Source organism: Sminthopsis crassicaudata, chromosome 3, assembly GCF_048593235.1.
Source record: "Sminthopsis crassicaudata isolate SCR6 chromosome 3, ASM4859323v1, whole genome shotgun sequence".
NCBI classification, from domain to species: Eukaryota; Metazoa; Chordata; class Mammalia; order Dasyuromorphia; family Dasyuridae; genus Sminthopsis; species Sminthopsis crassicaudata.
In genome coordinates, this window is record NC_133619.1 from 271,570,871 (window position 1) to 271,590,995 (window position 20,125).

Below are 20,125 nucleotides of genomic sequence, written 5' to 3' on the forward strand. Positions count from 1 at the left end.
CATAACCAATATATTCCATGAATTATTGATTCTAGGGATAAGAAAACCAGATATATCTCTGAATTGCCTACAAAATGTAAACTACTTCTTAGTAGTAACACAAAAGTTTGACATTATAATAGAAGGGGAAAAGAAAGTATACCGATTGTGGGACATAATCATCTCTGAAGAGGCTTAATAGTTAACTTTCTGAGAAGTCTAGTCTTTACCATACTGAATTGCCTGGTTACTGAAGACCATGAGTCCTTTAACCCTAGCAACAGTAAAAGACCAAGATTTTCTCAAAAACCTTTTTCCTAGATGTCTTTATTAAAAGGGAAAAGGAAGAAAATGGTGTCAAAATTAATCAAGTCCATAATAATACAATTGCAATCTGTGTAAATGAATGAGCATGATGGACTTAAAGTCAGGTAACATTTTCAATATTACTGTAAGTTAGACATTCTTTAACTATATTGCCATAGTCACAATTCATTGAGGTCAAGATTTTTTTTTGTAGCACATTGTCCATTGAGATCAACTTGAACAGCTTACAGAGTGATGAGCCACTGGAATTTTGATTGTATCATGGGTACTTAACCTTTTTTTTGTATCACAAGGGCCTTTTGACAGTCTAGTGAAGTCTGTGAACTACTTCCTAGAATAATGTTTTTAGGATTACAAAAAAACAAAAAAAAATCCAAATTAGTTAAATACAGTTATATTATACACACATAGAGATACATATTGCACATACATAATACCTAATATATACAAAACATATAAATATATATACATAAATATATATATATATATATATATATATATATATATATATATATACTATATATACATATATATTAATAGCTCATAGAAGAACCTAGCTTAAGGATAACTGCTATAGAGGAGCATGAATCTGTCATTTGATCTTCATTGTTTGACTGGGACTGGCATGGAAAGCAATCATTTCTCTCTTTGGATCTATAAAAAAAAGAAGCCATTGAAGATTCCATTCTTTCTGATTTTTTTCTGTTTTTATTTTGAGCATAGGTCTTGTTATATATGTCCTTCATTCTTTGCCATAATGTCTGGAAGGGGATGTCGTGATTTGCAAGTGAATTGGGTTTCAGTGAGGGAAGTCAGTGTAAAGTTACTAGCCTTACTCTTTCTTCCAGAGTCATCTGAGTCCAACGACATCTATATTATATAGATCAGGACAATTGGAGATTATCCTAGGTACAGTGGGAGTCTTTTTTAGACTAAGTTCTTTCCCAGCTCCCAATTTCACTGAAACAATGATTAAGACTAGGTAAGAAATGACTTATCTGAAAATAGATTTTTGTTCTTAGCAGTCACCTGTGCCTTGGAATAACACCTCAAAGACTTCTAAACATCGCTCAACCCCAACTAGAAATGGTAACTATTAGACAATAGTAGGACATTGAGTTTTCTTAGATACCCAATCTGGGACCAGTTCTGAAAAGGAAGTGACAGGCATTTGTGTTCTCAATCATGTGGCAGTCATGATAAAGGGAAGCATATGTTTTAATAGTAGGAGTTCCTCAATTTTGGTTTTCTGGAAGTATCAAAATTTCTTAAATACCATTCTCCCAATTCTATCTTTAAATGAGAAGCATTTGTTTATTAAGCAGCACCAATTAAGCTTTAATTACCCTACTAGTATCCCCAAATTTGAGCTATATTTTGAGATTTATGTTTTTCCCTTATTCAGAATAAATTTTTACCAAGAATATCATAAATAGTGTTTAAGTACCTAGACCAGTTCCTAGGAGCCTCTTTATTTTTAGTGATGTTAGAATACTGTGTTTTGGCCATGAAAAATATCAGGCCAACATTGCTGCTTGTATTTATATGCTAATGTGTTTTGGTTTAGTGGCAGGTCTGCTATTTTCCAGAATATTATAAATTGTCTTCATCAAATTCCATTGTCATGCAAAAGAAAGCCACCTAAGGCAACTCAGAAATATTAAACGGATAAGGAATGCCTGTTTCCAATCTATGGCCTATATATGCATGAGCAGCCTATGAATTACCCTATCAGTTCACATATCGTGGCCAGAGCTCCAGATAAGCATTGGATTGGCCCTACAATTGAATAAGAAGACAGTGTTCTTAAATTAACTGAGTTATTATACAGTGTATTCAATGATCCCAAATTGTTCCCTGACACACAAAAAATTTTACTACTGTGTTTTTCCTGTGATCCTGCTCAGATAGTCATTTCAGTTGTGTCCAACTCTCTGTGGCCCCATTTAGGGTTTTTTTCATAGAGATACCGGAGTGGTTTGTCATTTCCTTCTGTAACTCATTTTATCGATGAGGAAACTGAGGCATATAGGGTTTAATGATTTGCTCAGGGTCACACAGCAAGTTAGAGTCTGGGGTCAGATTTGAACCCAAGAAGATGAGCCCCAACATTTGTGTTACCTACCTGAACCTTTCATGATTCTATATGGCTACAAATTCTAGAAATGTCAAAATTAAATCAAATAATTAAAATTTTGAGTGAATCAGAGGGCTGTAGAAAAATATACTGTAGGCATAAGTAGGGTGGAACATATTGATGATGAAATGTATGCAAGAAATTATAGAAAAAATATCATCCAGTAAATGTATTATTAGAAAAAGTGTTAGACCCATTATGCAGGCAGAACATGGAATAATAGACAGTCCAGGTAATCCACTGATACACACAAAATGTTAAAAGAGAAAAACCCAGGAAATAATTTCTATAAAAGATTTAAGAAAGAGGGATACAAAATAAAGTATGGATAATTTTCAGCCTACACTAATGGAAGAATTATCTCCATTAGTAAAGTCATGAAGTCCATGAACTAGGAGAGTAATTTGACAAAATTTGGAAGTGATGTGTGGGTAGGGAGAAGGGGGGGACAAAGAATGAGAGAGGGAGAGAGTGAAAAAGGAAGAGGGGAAGGAGGAAGAGAGAAAAAGAGAAGGAAAAAAGGAGGAGAAAAAGGTGGAAGAAAGGAAGCAGAAGATCTCCTTTATTGATTAAAGAACTCAATCTTACACTAGTAAATGGCCTGTTCATAGAATCATATGCTATAAAACAGTGGCTTCAAATTCAAATAGAAATAGGCTACTAATGTTTACATAAGGATTTATAACTTAGTTTTCAAAAGTAATATTTTCTGTGTTTCACTATATTTTATTTATTTTATCAAACATTTCCCAATTACATTTTAATTTGGTTCCATAGCACTCAGGAATGCTGTGGGCTATAGGTGACATATGGGCTTCATGTTTGACACCTTTGCCCAAAGGAACTATGAACAATGGACTCCTTTCTAGAGCAAGATCCTTGGATTAAGTGGAAAGATTCTTGACTCAAGAAGTGGACAGTTTAGAAGTCAAGGAATCAAGGGACAAAAAACAAGAAAAGAAAAAACAAGAGTTTGCCTTTCACTGGTTTTGTGGACTCTTAAGGTCTGAAATATCATGTTCACCTCTCTATTGACCCCTAGCTCTTTCATTTCGCTAGAGATGAGGTGGCCAGGAGTTCAATCCCAATACCACTGGATTTCTTATAAATATCTTGGATTGTACAAGTTTCAAGTGACTATGGCTCTCTGTAGGAGAGGGTGGCTTGACTTTCTACCAATTTCAAATGCTTCCTTCTGATGGGGAGATTCAATTTCATTGCAGTATACCCAATCTTGAAGAATTCTATAATGCCTTAGAGAAGATGGGACTAATCAGAAAGGGAAAGAGTTCCCTTTAGTATGGACAGAAATCTGATTTTTTTTTTGCATTTCAGAATAAATAAAACCTGTTCTGTATATTCTTTTGTTGGGTGGACTGAGTGCTTACATGAGAATTAAGGTCCTCTTTTCTTTTTTTTTAAGACTTAGGTACTAAGCAAAACCATTAATTAACACTTACATAACTTTATTTAAATACTATTTTATTTTTTCCAATTGCATGTAAAGATAATTTTCAACATTCATTTTTAATAAGACTTTGAGTTCTCCTCTACCTCTCTTTTTCCCCCTCCCCAAGATAACAATATAATGTTAGTTATGCTTTACATAGTTAAAGCAAATTATGCATATGAAATCATGTTAAACATATTTTGTCATTAGTAATATTTTGAAAGAAACAGATCAAAAGGGAAAAAAATTAAGATAAAAAGTGAAAATAGTATTCTTCAATTTGCATTTAGATCCCATAGTTCTTTCTATAGCTGTGAAAAACATTTTCCATCTTGAGTCTTTTGAAATTGTCTCATATTATTATACGCTGAGAAAAGCTGTCTACTGTAATAGATAATGTTGCTGTTACTGTATATAATGTTCTCTTAGTTCTGCTCACTTAATTCAGTATCAATTGCATAGTTGATATGCAACTATGAATTGCATAGTTCTTTTAAAAACACTTTATGCACATAGCATCATTTTTTTGTAATAAGTTTACTTATTTTTAATACACAGTGCATCGTGAATCATATTGGGAGAGAAAAATTAGAGCAACAGGGAAAAACCATGGGAGAGATTAAAAAAAAAAACAGAAAAAAGAAGTGAACATAGCATGTGTTGATTTACTTACAGTCTCCTTAGATCATTTTCTGGATGTAGATAGCATTTTCTGTCCAAGTCTATTGGGATTCCTTTGGATCATTGAACCAAGTCTTTCATAATTGTTCATCGCACATTCTTGCTGTTATTGTATACATGTAATCCTGATTCTGCTTGTTTCCCTCAGCATCAGTTCATATAAATCTTTCTAGGACTTTTTATAATCAGCTTGTTCAGCTTTTTCTATAGAACAATAGTATTCCATTAACTTCATGTACCACAACTTGTTCAGCCAAGCCCCAGTTGATGGGCATCCACCATTTTCCAATTCTTTGCTACCACAAACAGAGCTGCTACAAACACTTTTGGACATGTGGATCCTTTTCTCTCCTTTATGATTTCTTTGGGATACAGACCCAGTAGTGGAACTGCTAAATTAAAGTGTATGCACAATGTTATAATTGTTTGGGCAATAGTTCCAGATTGTTATCCAGAATGGTTGGATCATTTTATAACTCCACTAACAATTCATTAGTGTTCCAGTTTTTACACATCCCCTCCAACATTTATCATTATCTTTTCTTGTAATTTTAGCCAGTCTGAGAGGTGTGAGATGGTATCTCAGAATTGTTTTAATTTGCATTTCTCTAAATCAATAGGGATTTAGAGTATTTTTTTTCATATAATTATTGATGGTTTTAATTTAATCATCTGAAAATTGTCTGTTTATATCACCTGGGGAATGACTTGTTTTCTTACAAATTTGACATAGTTCTTCATATATTTTAAAAATGAGGCCTTTATCAGAAATACTGGCTGTAAATATTTTTCTCAGTGTTGTACCTTCCTTTTAATGTTGTTTCTGCTGATTTTCTTTTTGCAAAAACTTTTTTCTTAATTTAATGAATCACAGTTGTCTATTTTGCCTTTTGTAATGTTCTCTAGTTTTTATTTGGTCATAAATTTCTCCCCTCTTAGATCTGATAGGTAAATTATCCCTTGTATTCCTAATTTGTTTATAGCATTGTTCTTTATGTCCAAATTGTGTATCCATTTTGACCTTATTTTGATATGAGGTGTGAGATGTGGGTCTATGCTAAGTTTCTGACATTATTTTCCAGTTTTCCCAGCAATTTTTGTCAGATAATGAGTTCTTATTCTAGAAGGGGGAGTTTGGGGGTTTATCATATACTACATTGCTATAGGCTTGATTATTGTGTCATGTGGATCTAATCTATTCCATTGATTCACCATTCTATTTCTTAGACAGTATCAAATGGTTTTGATGACTATTGTTTTATAATATAGTTTTAAGTTTGGTACTGTTAAACCATCATCCTTTGTATTTTTTTCATTAGTTCCCTTGACATTCTTGACCTTTTGTTCTTCTAGATGAATTTTGTTAATATCTTTTCTAGCTTTTTAAAATAATGTTTTGACAGTTTGATTGGTATGGAACTGAACAAGTAGATAAATTTAGACTGGATTGTCATTTTTATTATATTAGCTCAGCCTACCCATGAACAATTGATATTTTTCCAGTTGTTTAGATCTGATTTTATTTGTGTGAGAAACATTTTATAATTGTGCTCATATAGTTTTGGGAGTGTTTTTTGGCAGGTAGACCCACAAATATTTTATTTTGTATACAGTAATTTTAAATGAAATTTCTCTGTCCATTTCTTGCTGATGAACTTTGTCAGTAATATATAGAAATGCTGATAATTTTTATGGGTTTATTTTATATCCTTTTACTTTACTGTGAATTATTTTCAGTAGGTTTTTGGATGATTTTCTAGGATTCTATATCGTTATATCAACTGCAAAGAGTGAGAGTTGTATTTCCTCATTGCCTATTCTAATTTCTTTAACTTATGTTTCTTTTCTTATTGCTAAAGCCAATATTTTTAGTTCAATGTTGAATAATATTGGTGATAATGGGCATCTTTGTTTCACCCTGACATTATTGAGAAAGTGTCCCATTTCTCTCTATTGCAAATAATGCTTGCTGTAAGTTTTAGCTAGACATTGCTTATTATTTTAAGGAAAGCTCCTTTTGTCCCTTTGCTCTCTAGTGTTTTTAATAGGAATGGGTGCTGTGTTTTGTCAAAACCTTTTTCTGCATCTATTGAGATTATCTTATGATTTCTGTTGTTTTGTTATTATTTGGTCAATTTCGGTAATAGTTTTCCTGATATTAAACCAGCCCTACATTCCTGGCATAAATCCCACTTGATTATAGTGTAACTATCCTGCTGATAAATTGCTGTAATCTCTTTATTTTTATTTAAAGTTTTTGCATCAATATTCATTATGTAGAGTGGCCTGTAATTTTCTTTCTCTGTTTTGGCTCTTCCTGATATAGGTTTATCAGTGCCATATTTGTGTCATAGAAGGAATTTGGCAGTATTCCTTCTTTATTATTTTCCCAAATAGTTTACATAGTATTGGAATTAATGTTCTTTAAATGTTTGGTAGAATTCACTTATGAATACATATGGAGACCCTGGAGATTTTTTTTCTTAATGAGTGCATAAATGACTTATTCAATTTCTTACATACATCATTTAAACCTTATGACAGCTCTGAGATATAGGTACAATAAATGTCTGCATTTAAAGGATGAGGAAACTGACACAGAGTAACTAGGTCACAATGCTAGTTAATCATCAAAGGCAGAATTTGAACCCAAGTTTTCTAGATCCCAGTGCAGCATTCTATGTATAATAACCTACTTTCTTTGGGGGAAACTTTAGTAGGAGAAATTCTAATGTTTCTGGGGTGGAAGAGAATTCCCTGTGTAGAGATATGAGTCAAGCATGAGAAGCCTATCTCCTATTCCCAATACTGAACCTGGTTGGCATAAATTATTTTGTATTGTGCTGTAAGTTGCATAGATGTGAGAAAAAAATTACCTATGATGGAAATAGCTGACATATAAGTGATGAAAAAGGTGAAATATGACATGTGCACAGTCCCTGTAAATGAAGATGATAACAAAGAAATATATAAACAGATACCTTTGCAGGCTATTAACTTAGGATAAGTAGAGGGTTGGTAAAGAAACATGTATGCATGGAACAGTCAGAAATTGAGGGTATATAACTCAGAGTATTTTTGCATATAAGAATAAGGATAATGACTATTTTAATAATTATCTAGAGATTTATCACTGAAGTGATAAATAGCAGCAACAGTTTTTAGCCCCATAGCCCCTCAGTAATTTCTTCCACTTCATTCTTAGATACCATAGTTTTATAAAGATATGTTATTTCTTGGTTCTTGAGCAAATCCAGGCTCAATCTACTTTGGTAACATCCTCATTCCCATTTCCTATATCTTACCTATCCAGACACAAACAGAGACAAACCAGACATGGAAATCAAAAGGGGTAAGGATAAAACATAAGAGGGGTGAACTCTTATTTCAAAATTGTCTCTGTGATAGGTTTGACTTGGAAGCTCACAATGTTGCTTAAGGACAAAATTTCCATTTCATAATTAGAGAGAAAAGCTTTTAACATGAAAAGAGTTAACCCTAACCCCATCTTTCTTATATAAAAGCCATCTTATGGAGAAGAGACATTGAATATTGTTGGCAGAGCCATAATTAAGAATTTTTGCTGTTAGAGCAAGCATCAAAAACATGCCTTCAGTTGAAGAAGAATTAACCAGCCCATAAAAGAGAAAGGATGAAGGAGGACCTCATTCCAGTCCTTTGCTCAAATAGCTTCTTATTTTAGCTTTCTATTTTCCTATTCTTTCTAATCACTCAACAAGCATTCAATAAATGGGTGCTAAGATTTGCTTTTTCTATGTGACAGAAGGACTTGGAGTGCTGTTGTCTATATGCTAAATCTAGCATCTTACAACAATGTCCTAGTCACTCTGTCTTAGTTACAGTTCTTCTAGCTGCTGAGGACGCCATCAGTTTGTATTTTTTGACCTAATAAGGAACAAATTGAATAGAGAAAATTCCCAAACTTTGCATACAAGGTATGTGTGTGGGGAGAGATGCAAATACCTCTGTAAATATTAATCAAAGTCTAAAGGTGTCTCTTCTGCTTTGAAAATTCTAATTCAGTATTTTGGAATACAAATGCAGACTTATTTCCACATGATGCCTCATTTTGTCATCCCCTGAGTTTCTTTCCCTTTGTATTTTAAAGCCAAACATACATTCAGTTTCCTTCAAGCATTATACTGATCTGGACTTCTGAAATCTAATTTTTTGTACATATTTTGATTTTCATTAAACCCAAATTCTTGTTTACATGTGTTGGGAATGACCTAGATAATTCTCAGAACCAGACCACTAGGACCCATTTCTTAGTGGAGAAACATGAAAATAAATCAATCTTGCCGTACTGAAACAGCAATGGAACCCCAGGAAAGAAAAAAACAGACACAAGGCCCCGGGGCTGGGAGAATGTGATGCTATGCTCACCTACTACTTTTAGTAATTCATAATTTATTCTCCACATTGGTTAGTTGGAATTGGAAACATTTATATGTATTTATATGGAGTTTAAGGTGAATTCAGGCAACATTCAGAACTAGAAAAAATGTTACTAAAAATTTAAGTCTTTGATCATAATCAAATGGTAACTCAGATTGGACAAATTCCCATGTTGCCAGGCCTTTTAGTAGTGTTTCCAGGGTCAGCAGGTCATGGCTGATTTCTTCCACTTTCTTTCTTGTGAAAAAATATAATATATACCCATTTCAGTGAAGGCTATTGGGGAAATGGCCCACTATTCTCTGTGGAAGGGGAGCAGGGGACTTGGTATTTGCTCGGCTTACAATGTGAAGATAGGTGAAGGCTACTTAAGTGATTCTGTTTAAATTTTTTTTGCAATTGCAAATTGAATTCTCTATTTTATGTACCCATCGGAAAATGTAATATCTACATGTGATATGAGGTTGAGGATAATTCCCTAGAAAATAACCCAGACATCTAGATAATTTTGATAATGCAGATATGTATGTAAAAATCTTCACATGCATTAATCTAGTCACATTTCAAAGCTGAAAAGAAATGTAATACAAAACCCCAAATGCCTTATAAAAAAAACAAGAAAGTAGAAAAATTTCTGTATTTGTAATTTGCATCTAAAGAGGAAAAATTTATTTCAAATTGTAGCATTGAAGTGTAATTCACAATATTTCTTAGCAAACTGAAAGAAGGTAGTTTGAAAGAAGAGAGATTTGCAGCCAAATTCTTGTTTTATGGTACACATTGGTAGGATTTTCTGTTCCCATAGACATACTTTTTTTTTTGAAAGCATACTATTTAATTCATATCCATTTTAATTTCCAATTCCTTACAGCTATCCAACCATATAGCTAGATCCTTTCAAAATTTCCATCCCAGAACTTTCCATAATGAACACAACTAATAAATAATAATAATGACAATGATAATAATAATAACCTTTATATAATATCCACTTTGTGTCAGGTACAGTGCTATTATCTTATTTGATCCTCACAACAATCTCCCCTCATTATACATTATATAGTTGAGGAAACTGAAGCAAACAGAGTTTAAGGAACTTGCCCAATATACACAAGTGTCTAAAGGCTGAAATTGGATTTAACTTCCAGATTCCAGGTACATGGTTCTACCTTGGTGTTTCAACTATAGCTATAGTTGAATCAAATTCCAGAAAATGTGTTCTGTCCTACAAGATTATAATACTTATGATCATAGATATAGAGTTGAAAGTGAAAGACCATTTACTCTCTCCCCCTTTTTTTTACATAGAAGGAAACTTATTAGAAGCTCCAGAGAAATTAAGTTAATGGCATGATTCAAAGTTAGGTTCTTTGATTCCAAGTATTCTTTCCAGTCAGTTAGCCTTTATATGCCTTATTGAGCTCGTAGGTAGGAAATTTGATTGAAATTCCAGCCCTGATAATTACTTATGCTAACAAATTATAGGTCCTTCTCATATTCCTCTATACTTCTGTTATTGAAGAGGATGTGCTCTTTTTAAAAAATATATATTATTTTATTCTGATTATACAGATATATTAAGTTTTAAAAATACATATTTCTTTATGAATCATCTTGTGAGAGAAAAATCAGAACAAAAGGGGCAAACCACAAGAGAAATAAAAAAAAAAAAACAGAAAAAAAAGAGTGAACATAGTATATACTAATTTACATTCAATTTCCTTTCTGGGTGCAGATGGGAGTTTCTGCCCAAAGTCTACTGGGATTGCCTTGGATCACTGAACCTTGAGAAAAACCAAGTCTTTTATAGCTGATCATCACACATCTTGATATTACTGTATACAATGCATTCCTTCTTCTTTTTGTTTTAGTCAGCATCAATTTGTGTAAATCCAGGCCTTTCTAAAATCAACTTGTTCATCATTTTTTATAGAGCAATAATATTCCATTACCTTCCTTACCACAACTTATTCAACCATTCCCTAATTGAAGGGTATCTACTCATTTTTCAGTTCTTTGCCACCACAAAAAGAGCTGCTGCAAACATTTTTGTATGTCGGTCCTTTTTCCTCTTTTATGATTGCCTTGGGATACAGATCCAGTAGTGGAACTGCTGGGTCAAAAGGTATGCACAGTTTTATAGCCCTTTGCTTATAGTTCTAAATTGCTCTGTAGAATGGTTGAATCATTTCACAACTCTATCAATAATGCATTAGTGTACCAGTTTTTCCATATCCCTCCAACATTTATCATTATCTTTGTCATTCTAGCCAATCTGAAAGGTACCTGAAAGTTATTTTAATTTGCATTTCTCTAATCAATAGTGATGTAGAAAAGGATGTGTTCTAATCAATCTATCAACAAATATTAAGGACCTATTATGTACCAAGCACTACAATGTACTTTGCCAGAAATCTGCCTGAGGAAGAGAAATGAAAGTATACTAACAGCAGTTCAAAGAGTTCACAAATATCACTAAATACTACCCAAAGCCATATAAATGAAAGCTAGGTGGCATATTGTTGCTTACCGTGAATTGGGAAAGAGAAGACCTGATTTAAATCTTACCTAAGGTGCTTAACAGTTTTGTAATCCTGGGGAAGACACCTTACTTTCCACATTGCTAAAATAAGGATAAAAGTAATACCTCTCATACAGTATTGTTGTAAGGATCGGTTGAGATAGCATGCAAAACATCTTGCAAACCTTAAAGCTGTATAAATATTAACTATAATCATTATGTAAATATGTTAGAAAACAAATTATATAATGGAAATAGCTGAGATAGGGGATGAATAAATAAAATCTGGCCTATACAGTGGGATAAAAAAATGATAGGATAAAAGATGAGAGCAAAGGAATATTGGACATAATAATGTTAGCTTTGCTGGCATTGACTCAAAATAAATTGTATGAAAGTCCTATATTCTATATTAGAAGGTTGGGGAAGAGAGTAGAGAGAAAAGGGGCTTCATACAGGTTTGAGAAAGTTGAGAGAAGGTCAGAAAACCATACTCATAATGGAGCATGAAGGATCTGGGGAATGATTGCCTACCAAAGGATCAAAGCAGAAACAGGTAGGCTCCCAGTTCTGGAAAATGTCCATCCTCAAAGTCACTAGTTTCTCTGCCTCCAACAACTACTGTGAGCAAAATTTACAAGTCAGCCATCTTCCCCAGGGAAACAAAGAACTTATATGGTGGAAAGATAATGTGATTTTATGATCCACTGTAGGATCTTTCTCTTAGCTTGATTGCCAAAACTTTCATTCCACAATTTCCTTAATGCTCATTCATACTGATGAAATCAGTAGATCCACCAATGAGGATCAGTAATAGCTATGGGGTAATGGATATGTGTAATGTTCGGGCTAGCTTTCTGGAGGTCCTCTGGAAAAGCCGTGGTCTCAGCAGGTCAGAAACCACGAGAATGGATAAGAATAGAGTCCAAAGTCTTTATTGTCTCTTACACAATCTATGTCTGTCATAGTCTGACCAGTCTCAATCTGACTCAGTCTGACAGTCAACAGTCTCAAACCAGTTTCCCCTCCTAATCTGACTTTGTCCCCAGTTTAAATACCCTATTACAATTACATCATTACAGTATGCTGAATATGTGTGAACTAGAGAGCCATTACATCACCATACTAAGTACTAAATATATATGTAAACCATCATCATCAATTCCACTGAATTAACACCTTGTTTCAAGTATCCTTATTTCAAGTATACTTCTCCAAAGTTCTGACATCTACAGATATATATTTTTTAAAAATCTAGAACTGCCTTATTAGTCCTGTGCCCTTTGGCAAATCATAACTTATCTAGTCCTTGATTTCTTCATCTGGAGAATACAGATAGTAATATTTACTCCAGGGAATTTTTTGAAATTTGTTTAAAGTTTTATTGATGCTTTTTAAGAGCATGACTGTGACTTTTCAATAATTCTACTTTCCATATAGCTCTCCCTTATGACAAAGAGAAATAGTTTAGCACAAAATGCCACCTTGACCAGACAGATAGTGCATGCATTATTCTACACACAAAGTATGTTTCTTCAGTTTGTCAAGTTGTAAGAATCAGTTATATAAAGCATTATTGTTTGTGGAGTTATGATCCAACCATTTTTAAAAGCAATTTGGAAATAAAACTATGCAAATTTTTTGACAGCAATGTCATTTCTGTAAAATTTAATTGTTCTCTGTGAGCAGGTTTCTTGGGGGGTTCTGGAGGCAGCTTTCCTTTCAGTTCTATGTAATAATCACCTCAAATACAGCCAGGAGTTAAAGCCCTTTACTGTCTCTTTCCAAATTTTATCTCCTTCACTTGGGGCTTGGCTAGTTTGCTGGAGGCCTTCGGGATCTTAGTTTCAGTGTTCTCTTGCCACCACTTCTCTGTCTTCCTTCTTTCTGCCTGACTTGTAAATCTCCTTGACTTGTGAATCTTCTCGACTGAATCCTGGGTCTAAATCTCCTGAAGTCCCCAGTTAGCACAAAGGTGGAAGTTGGAATGGATCTGAATCTGCCTCCAAAAGAGTGGGCTTGTGGGCTTCTTCTTATATATTCTCTCTTAAAAGTGTGAACTCTAATGTGTGAACTCCTTTAAAGGTGTGAACTAAGTATATAAGCATTGTCTCTATCAGTGACTTAGCATCTTGTCTCAAGTTCTGGCCCATAACAACTTCTGGGTCTGTATTCCAAAGAGAACATAAAAGAAGGAAAAGGACCCACATGTGCAAAAATGTCTGTAGCAGCTCTATTTGTGATGGCAAAGAGCTGGAAAATGAATGGATGCTCATCAATTGGGGAATGACTGAGTAAGTTGTGGTATGTGAATGTAATAGAATAGTATTGTTCTACAAAAAATGATGAACACACTAATTTCAGAAAAGTAAACTTATATGAACTGATGCTGAGTGAAGTGAGCAGAATCAAGAAAACATTTTACATAGCAACAGCAAGAGTATAATGAGAAATTATGATAAACTTAGCTCTTCTCAGCAATTTAATGATCCAAGGCAATTTCAATGAACTTTAGATGGAAAATGTCATTTGTATCCAGAGAGAGAACTATGTATATTGAATGTGAAACAAAGTATACTGTTTTTACCATTTTTCTCACTTTTTTTCTTTCTTGTAGTTTCCCTTTTTTGTTATGATTTTTCTCTGCCAACATAACTCATATGGAAATATGTAAAAAGTGGATATATATGTACAAACTGAAAAAAATAAATTATATAAAGTATTTTGTCAGTCAGTAGGCATTTACTTAAGTGCTACTAAAACAGGTGCTGTGATAAGTACTGGAGATACAAGTACAAGAAAGACAATCCCTGGTCTCAAGGCCCTTACAATCTAATGGGATAAGTTAATACAGAAAAGGAAACTAAGAGGGCAAAGGGAGGGGTAGAAGGGCAAGTATTTGGTTTAGGGACATGATGAAGTTCAAACTAATGCAGTCAGGTATGAGATGAAGAGTCAAGATTTTCTGCTGAATTTTTCACTTTATCTTCCATTCAGAAGGTAACCTGCAAAACATAAAAATAAATGTAAGTAATTATTAGTTTAACAATGTGTAAATATTATGATGTAATAATATAATTATAATATATAATAGTTATTATTTAATAATTAGAAACAATATTTAATAAGACAATACATATTTTATTATTTAATGAACATTAAAATAATAAATGTAAATTCATATGAGAAGTTTTCATATTTTGATGGAGGCAGAGGTTTAAGACAATAAGAATGGATTAGTTACTGAAATGAGAGCAGAGGTTGCCAGTTACAGACAATTCTATTGGGGAAGGGAACAGAATGAAGGGAATGGATATGCAGAAAACAGTATGCCTGGAGCTGCCCTGCTTGTTCATTTTCCATTGAGTAATACAAAAAGAAACTGTAACTGGAGATATTGTCTGCTTAGCTGTAAATAAATGCAAGCTACCCAGTTTTCAACGATTTATGAAGATTATATTATCAAATACAAGACTCATTAAGAATGCATATAAGTCCTGGAGATTGTCTCCACTGAGATGCCATTTTGTGATAACACCTATTAAGGGATGCAGTAAGCCAGATGACAAAGCAGAAAGAACACTGGAGGCAGAAAAACTGTGTTCAAATTCCAGCTCTGCTCCTTACTAGATGGTCTCTGATAAGTTATTTTTTTCCTCACTCAGGTTCCACTTGCTCATCAATAAATAAGGGACTTGGGCTAGACTATCTCTAAAGTCCCTTTTAGGCAATGAAATGTTGGAGCTAGTTTGTACCCAGTTGTCAAGAGTCCACTGTTAAATTTCCAGTGTGATTGCTTACTCTTCAGAAATGGGTTCAAATATTACAGATTAAGGTTTGACTTATTGCTTTATTGATTCTCTCTAGATTTAAAAATATGATGGAGAGCATGTTAATGAAATTTAAATTAAAAGTTTGTTTGGAGGGAGGACAGAAAAAAGGGCAAAAATTAAATGTTAGGGAATAAAATTTAAAGGAATAGCATGTTGAACATAATAGATCTACAGTTTCATATGCAATTTTTATATACTTTTTATTGAAATGCTTATTTTATTTTGTAAATTAAAAATAAAATAAAATAAATAAAATTTAAAATGTATATTCAGTATATTTTCCCCTCTGAAAATCTAGTTGTTAAACATTTACTAGGATATCTTGCTTTTAACTCAACAATCCTTTATATCTCCAAAATTTGCCATAGCTAGACTCCAGGATAAAGTATTTCATTTAATAAATATTTGTTGATTGATTATGACAGAGAACAAGTTTAAGATAAGCAGAGTAATATTTTCTGAGATTTTGATTAAAGAAGAGAATTTCCCAGTACATATATGTACAAGTTGTCTTTCCAATAGAACATAAAATCTTTGAAATCAATGACAATTTCTATGTCATCTTTGTGTTCCTAGATACTAGGAATACTAATACAGTTCCTACTGTATAAATGCAGCATCTGGGCCATAAGAACTTATTTAAGATTCATTGATTGAGTGCTTAACTGCTAAATTCTTACTGGATGGATGGAAGAGGCAAAATTAAGGATAATGGTGATGTTGATGAACATAAAGACCAATGAAGACATTTGAGAAGACAAATGAATACAGGAGGACTAGGGTTATGGTGAAAAGACTATCACTGAACTCCCCCCAAAAAGGAGGGAGAAATCCTTGAGGCTATGATATGGAGCTGAATGATATAAGCATATGGAGCAAACCTCAAAGGAAAAGGGGCTTCAGAGGAATGGTGGCTGGGGGAGAGGGGAGGGGTATCTGAAAGAAACAGTGGGGAGTTTTGGCTGGGTATCAGAGTATGTGAATACCTTGTAAACAGGGCCCCAGTGTCTTAACTGAATTCAGACATGGAGCCAACTTTCATGCCAAGATTTTGGGAGCTGAGGCAAAGCCCAAAGATACCCTGAATGTGGAGCCCTGGTGTCTAGGCTTTGGTTCAGGAAATTGGGGGGTGGAGGGTGACTGAGGCAATCCTTGATTCAAAACTGATTTGTCTCTTAAAAGCTTCCTCTGCTGTCCCACTCATCTGGCACAAGAAGAAGCTTTTACTACAAAAGGCATGATGTTGTCTCCAACCCCCAGGGAATTCTGGGGAACTTGCAATAGAGGCTCTGGCAATAAGGAAGATAATATAACCTTACTTGACAGGAAATGTATGACAAGATATGGCTGGAAATAGAAGATAGGGCTTAAAGATGCACAGATTATTTCTTTTTGAATCCTTTTGGGTAACTAGGGTAAGAATTAGCCATAGTATTCTTCTGATGGGCAAGGAAGATACCAAATGCAACTCCTTTTCCTCCCCTTCTCTCTTAATTTGGTTCTATATAATTGATATGCCTTATGCAGGGAAGGGCCAGCTGGATCAAGAGGGTGATAATATAGTCAATTCCAATTGCAGGAATGTTAATTTATTATATCTTATCATAGTTCTTAGGCTTTAGAGCTGGAAGGAATTTTAGAAATGACATAATCCAAATCTTTCATTTTATATTCCATCCTGAACTTTTGGAATTCCTGATTTTCATCTAGATGGAGCCTAATTTTCTTTTTACATGAAGCTTTTCCTCATTTACCAGGTGCTAATGCTCTTCCTTCCAAGACTGATGTAAGTTATATAAGTTAATGTAAGATAGGAGATATGTTCACATGAGTTTTCTAAATTTATTAATTTGACATATAAGAAGAATTGATAGAAGTATGATAGTTGAAAAAGAGAAGGGACTTCCGGCTAAGATGGCGGCGTGGAGGCAGACAGCTGCTTGAGCTCCTCGCTTTCTCTCAGAACTTACTTCATGACAAGCCTCTGACTTAATGCTTGACCCAGAAAGAAATCCACAAATTATCACCAAGAGAAGACATCCTTGAAAGTCGCCAGAAAAGGTCTGTGTTTGTTCGGGGGAGGGTCAATCAGACTGGGCGCAGACTGAGGGCAGACAGCCAGAGCAAGACAGGCAGCTCACACAGCTCAGACCGGAGGGGGAGGGGTGTGATCTCTGCAGTTTCTGCGAAAGGGCTTTTGCCCCAGTGTGGATGCTCCGTCTTGGCAGCAAGCCAGGAGCAGCAGAGAGGGTGTAAACACCGGAGGTGAAGATTAAAACCCCAGAAAGCCAGCGTCTCTCAGAGCCCGGCCACCCCCAACCCCCACCTGGACTGACTCGGTGCGTTCTCGGAGCCTCAGAGCGCAGACTCAGTACAGTCATTGCTGTTCTGTTAGTGGCTCTCTGCTGCCCTATCCCCAGTCTGTAGAGGAAGCCCATTAATAACATCCAGCCCTATCCCCCGCAAAACAGACCAATTGCTTCTCTTGTCAGTTTGTTTTCTTTGATTCTGACAAAATGAATAAAAAATTCAAAAGGGCTCTAACCATTGACAGCTTTTGTGTGGAGAGGGAGCAGACTTCAAATGCTGAGGAGACTAGGAACAGAATGTCCCCAGATGTATCCCCTGGGAGGGATATAAGCTGCCCCTCAATACAAAAGAACCTCATAGAGGAAATAAAAAAGGCTCTCACAAGAGAGCTGGAAGAGAAATGGGAAAAGGAAAGGGAAGCTTGGCAAGAGAGCCTGGAGAAGTCATCCTATGCATTCAAAGACAGAATGGATAAAGAAATCAAATCATTGAGAAACAAGATTAGTGAGCTGGAAAAGGTAAACAACTCCAAGGAAAACAGGATTAGTGAGCTGGAAAAAGAAATCAGCTCTCTAAAAAATAAAATGGATAAAATGGAAAAAAATTCCATAGATGATAAAAACTCAATTGGACAATTACAAAGAGATATAAAAAAAGTGAGTGAAGAAAATACATCATTGAAAATTAGACTGGAACAAGTAGAAATGAATGACTCAAGGAGAAACCAAGAGGGAGTCAAGCAAAACCAGAGAAATGAAACAATTGAAAAGACTGTCAAGTACCTTACCAGAAAGACAACAGACCTGGAAAACAGATCCAGGAGAGACAATTTGAGAATAATCGGACTCCCTGAAAAATGGGAGGAAAAAAAGAGCTTGGACACCATTTTCGAGGAAATTATCAAAGAGAACTGCCCAGACGTTTTGGAAACAGAGGGTAAAATAGACATTGAGAAAATTCATCGATCACCTACTGAAAGGGACCCTAAAATCAAAACGCCAAGAAATATAGTGGCCAAGTTCAAGAACCATCAGACAAAGGAAAAGATATTGGAAGCTGCTAGAAAAAAACAATTCAGATATGGAGGATCCACAATAAGGATAACACAGGATCTAGCAGCGTCCACATTAAAAGAACGCAGGGCCTGGAACATGATATTCCGAAAGGCTAAGGAACTTGGTATGCAGCCAAGAATAACTTACCCAGCAAGAATGAGCATCGTTTTCCAGGGAAGAAGATGGACATTTAACGAAATAAATGAATTCCATCTATTTTTGATGAAAAAACCAGACCTACATAAGAGGTTTGATCTTCAAATACAGAACTCAAGAGACTTCTAAAAAAGGTAAAAAGAAATCTTGAGAACTATACTTCTGTCAAAAAAATATGTAAAGAACATATGTACAATTTGTCTTAGAAAATAGAGGTGGAAAGGAGATTATATCATAAAAAAGTACAAAGTGGTGGTACTACATCTCATGAAGAGGCAAAGGTAACCTATTATATCTGAGAGAAAGAAAGGAGGGAGATGAACATAGCGTGTATCAATAGACATATTCGATTTATGGTGAAACTTCTTCCACTTCATTGAAAAGTGAAAGGGAAGGAGTAAGCTAAGGGGAAGGGAATACAGTAATTTCGAGGAAAAGGGGTAAAATAAGGGGAGGATCTTTAAGGTGGGGGAGGGATCCTAAAAAGGGAGGGCTGTGAAAAGCAAGTGGTGTTTACCAGTTTAATACTGGATAGGAGGGTAAAAGGGAAGGAAAGGGGAAAAGCATAAGCAGGGGTTAATAGGATGGCAAGCAATATAGAATTAGTCCTTCTAACCATAAATGTGAATGGGGCAAACTGCCTCATAAAGAGGAAGCAGTTAGCAGACTGGATTAAAAGTCAGAATCCTACTATATGTTGTTTACAGGAAACACACCTGAAACAGGATGAGACATTCAAACTAAAAGTAAAAGGGTGGAGCAGAATCTATTATGCTTCAGGCAAAACCAAAAAAGCAGGAGTAGCCATCCTCATCTCAGATCAAGCAAAAACAAAAATTGATCTAATTAAAAGAGATAAGGAAGGGCATTATATCCTGCTAAAGGGAAGCATCAATAGTGAAGCAGTATCAATATTAAACATGTATGCACCAAGTGGTGCAGCATCTAAATTCTTAAAAGAGAAATTAAGAGAGCTGCAAGAGGAAATAGATAGCAAAACTATAATAGCGGGTGATCTCAACCTTGCACTCTCAGAATTGGATAAATCAAACCACAAAATAAATAAGAAAGAAGTCAAAGAGGTAAATAGAATACTAGAAAAGTTTGATATGATAGATCTTTGGCGAAAGCTAAATGGAGACAGAAAGGAATATACTTTCTTCTCAGCAGTTCATGGAACCTATACAAAAATTGATCATATACTAGGGCATAAAAACCTCAAAATCAAATGCAGTAAGGCAGAAATAGTAAATGCAT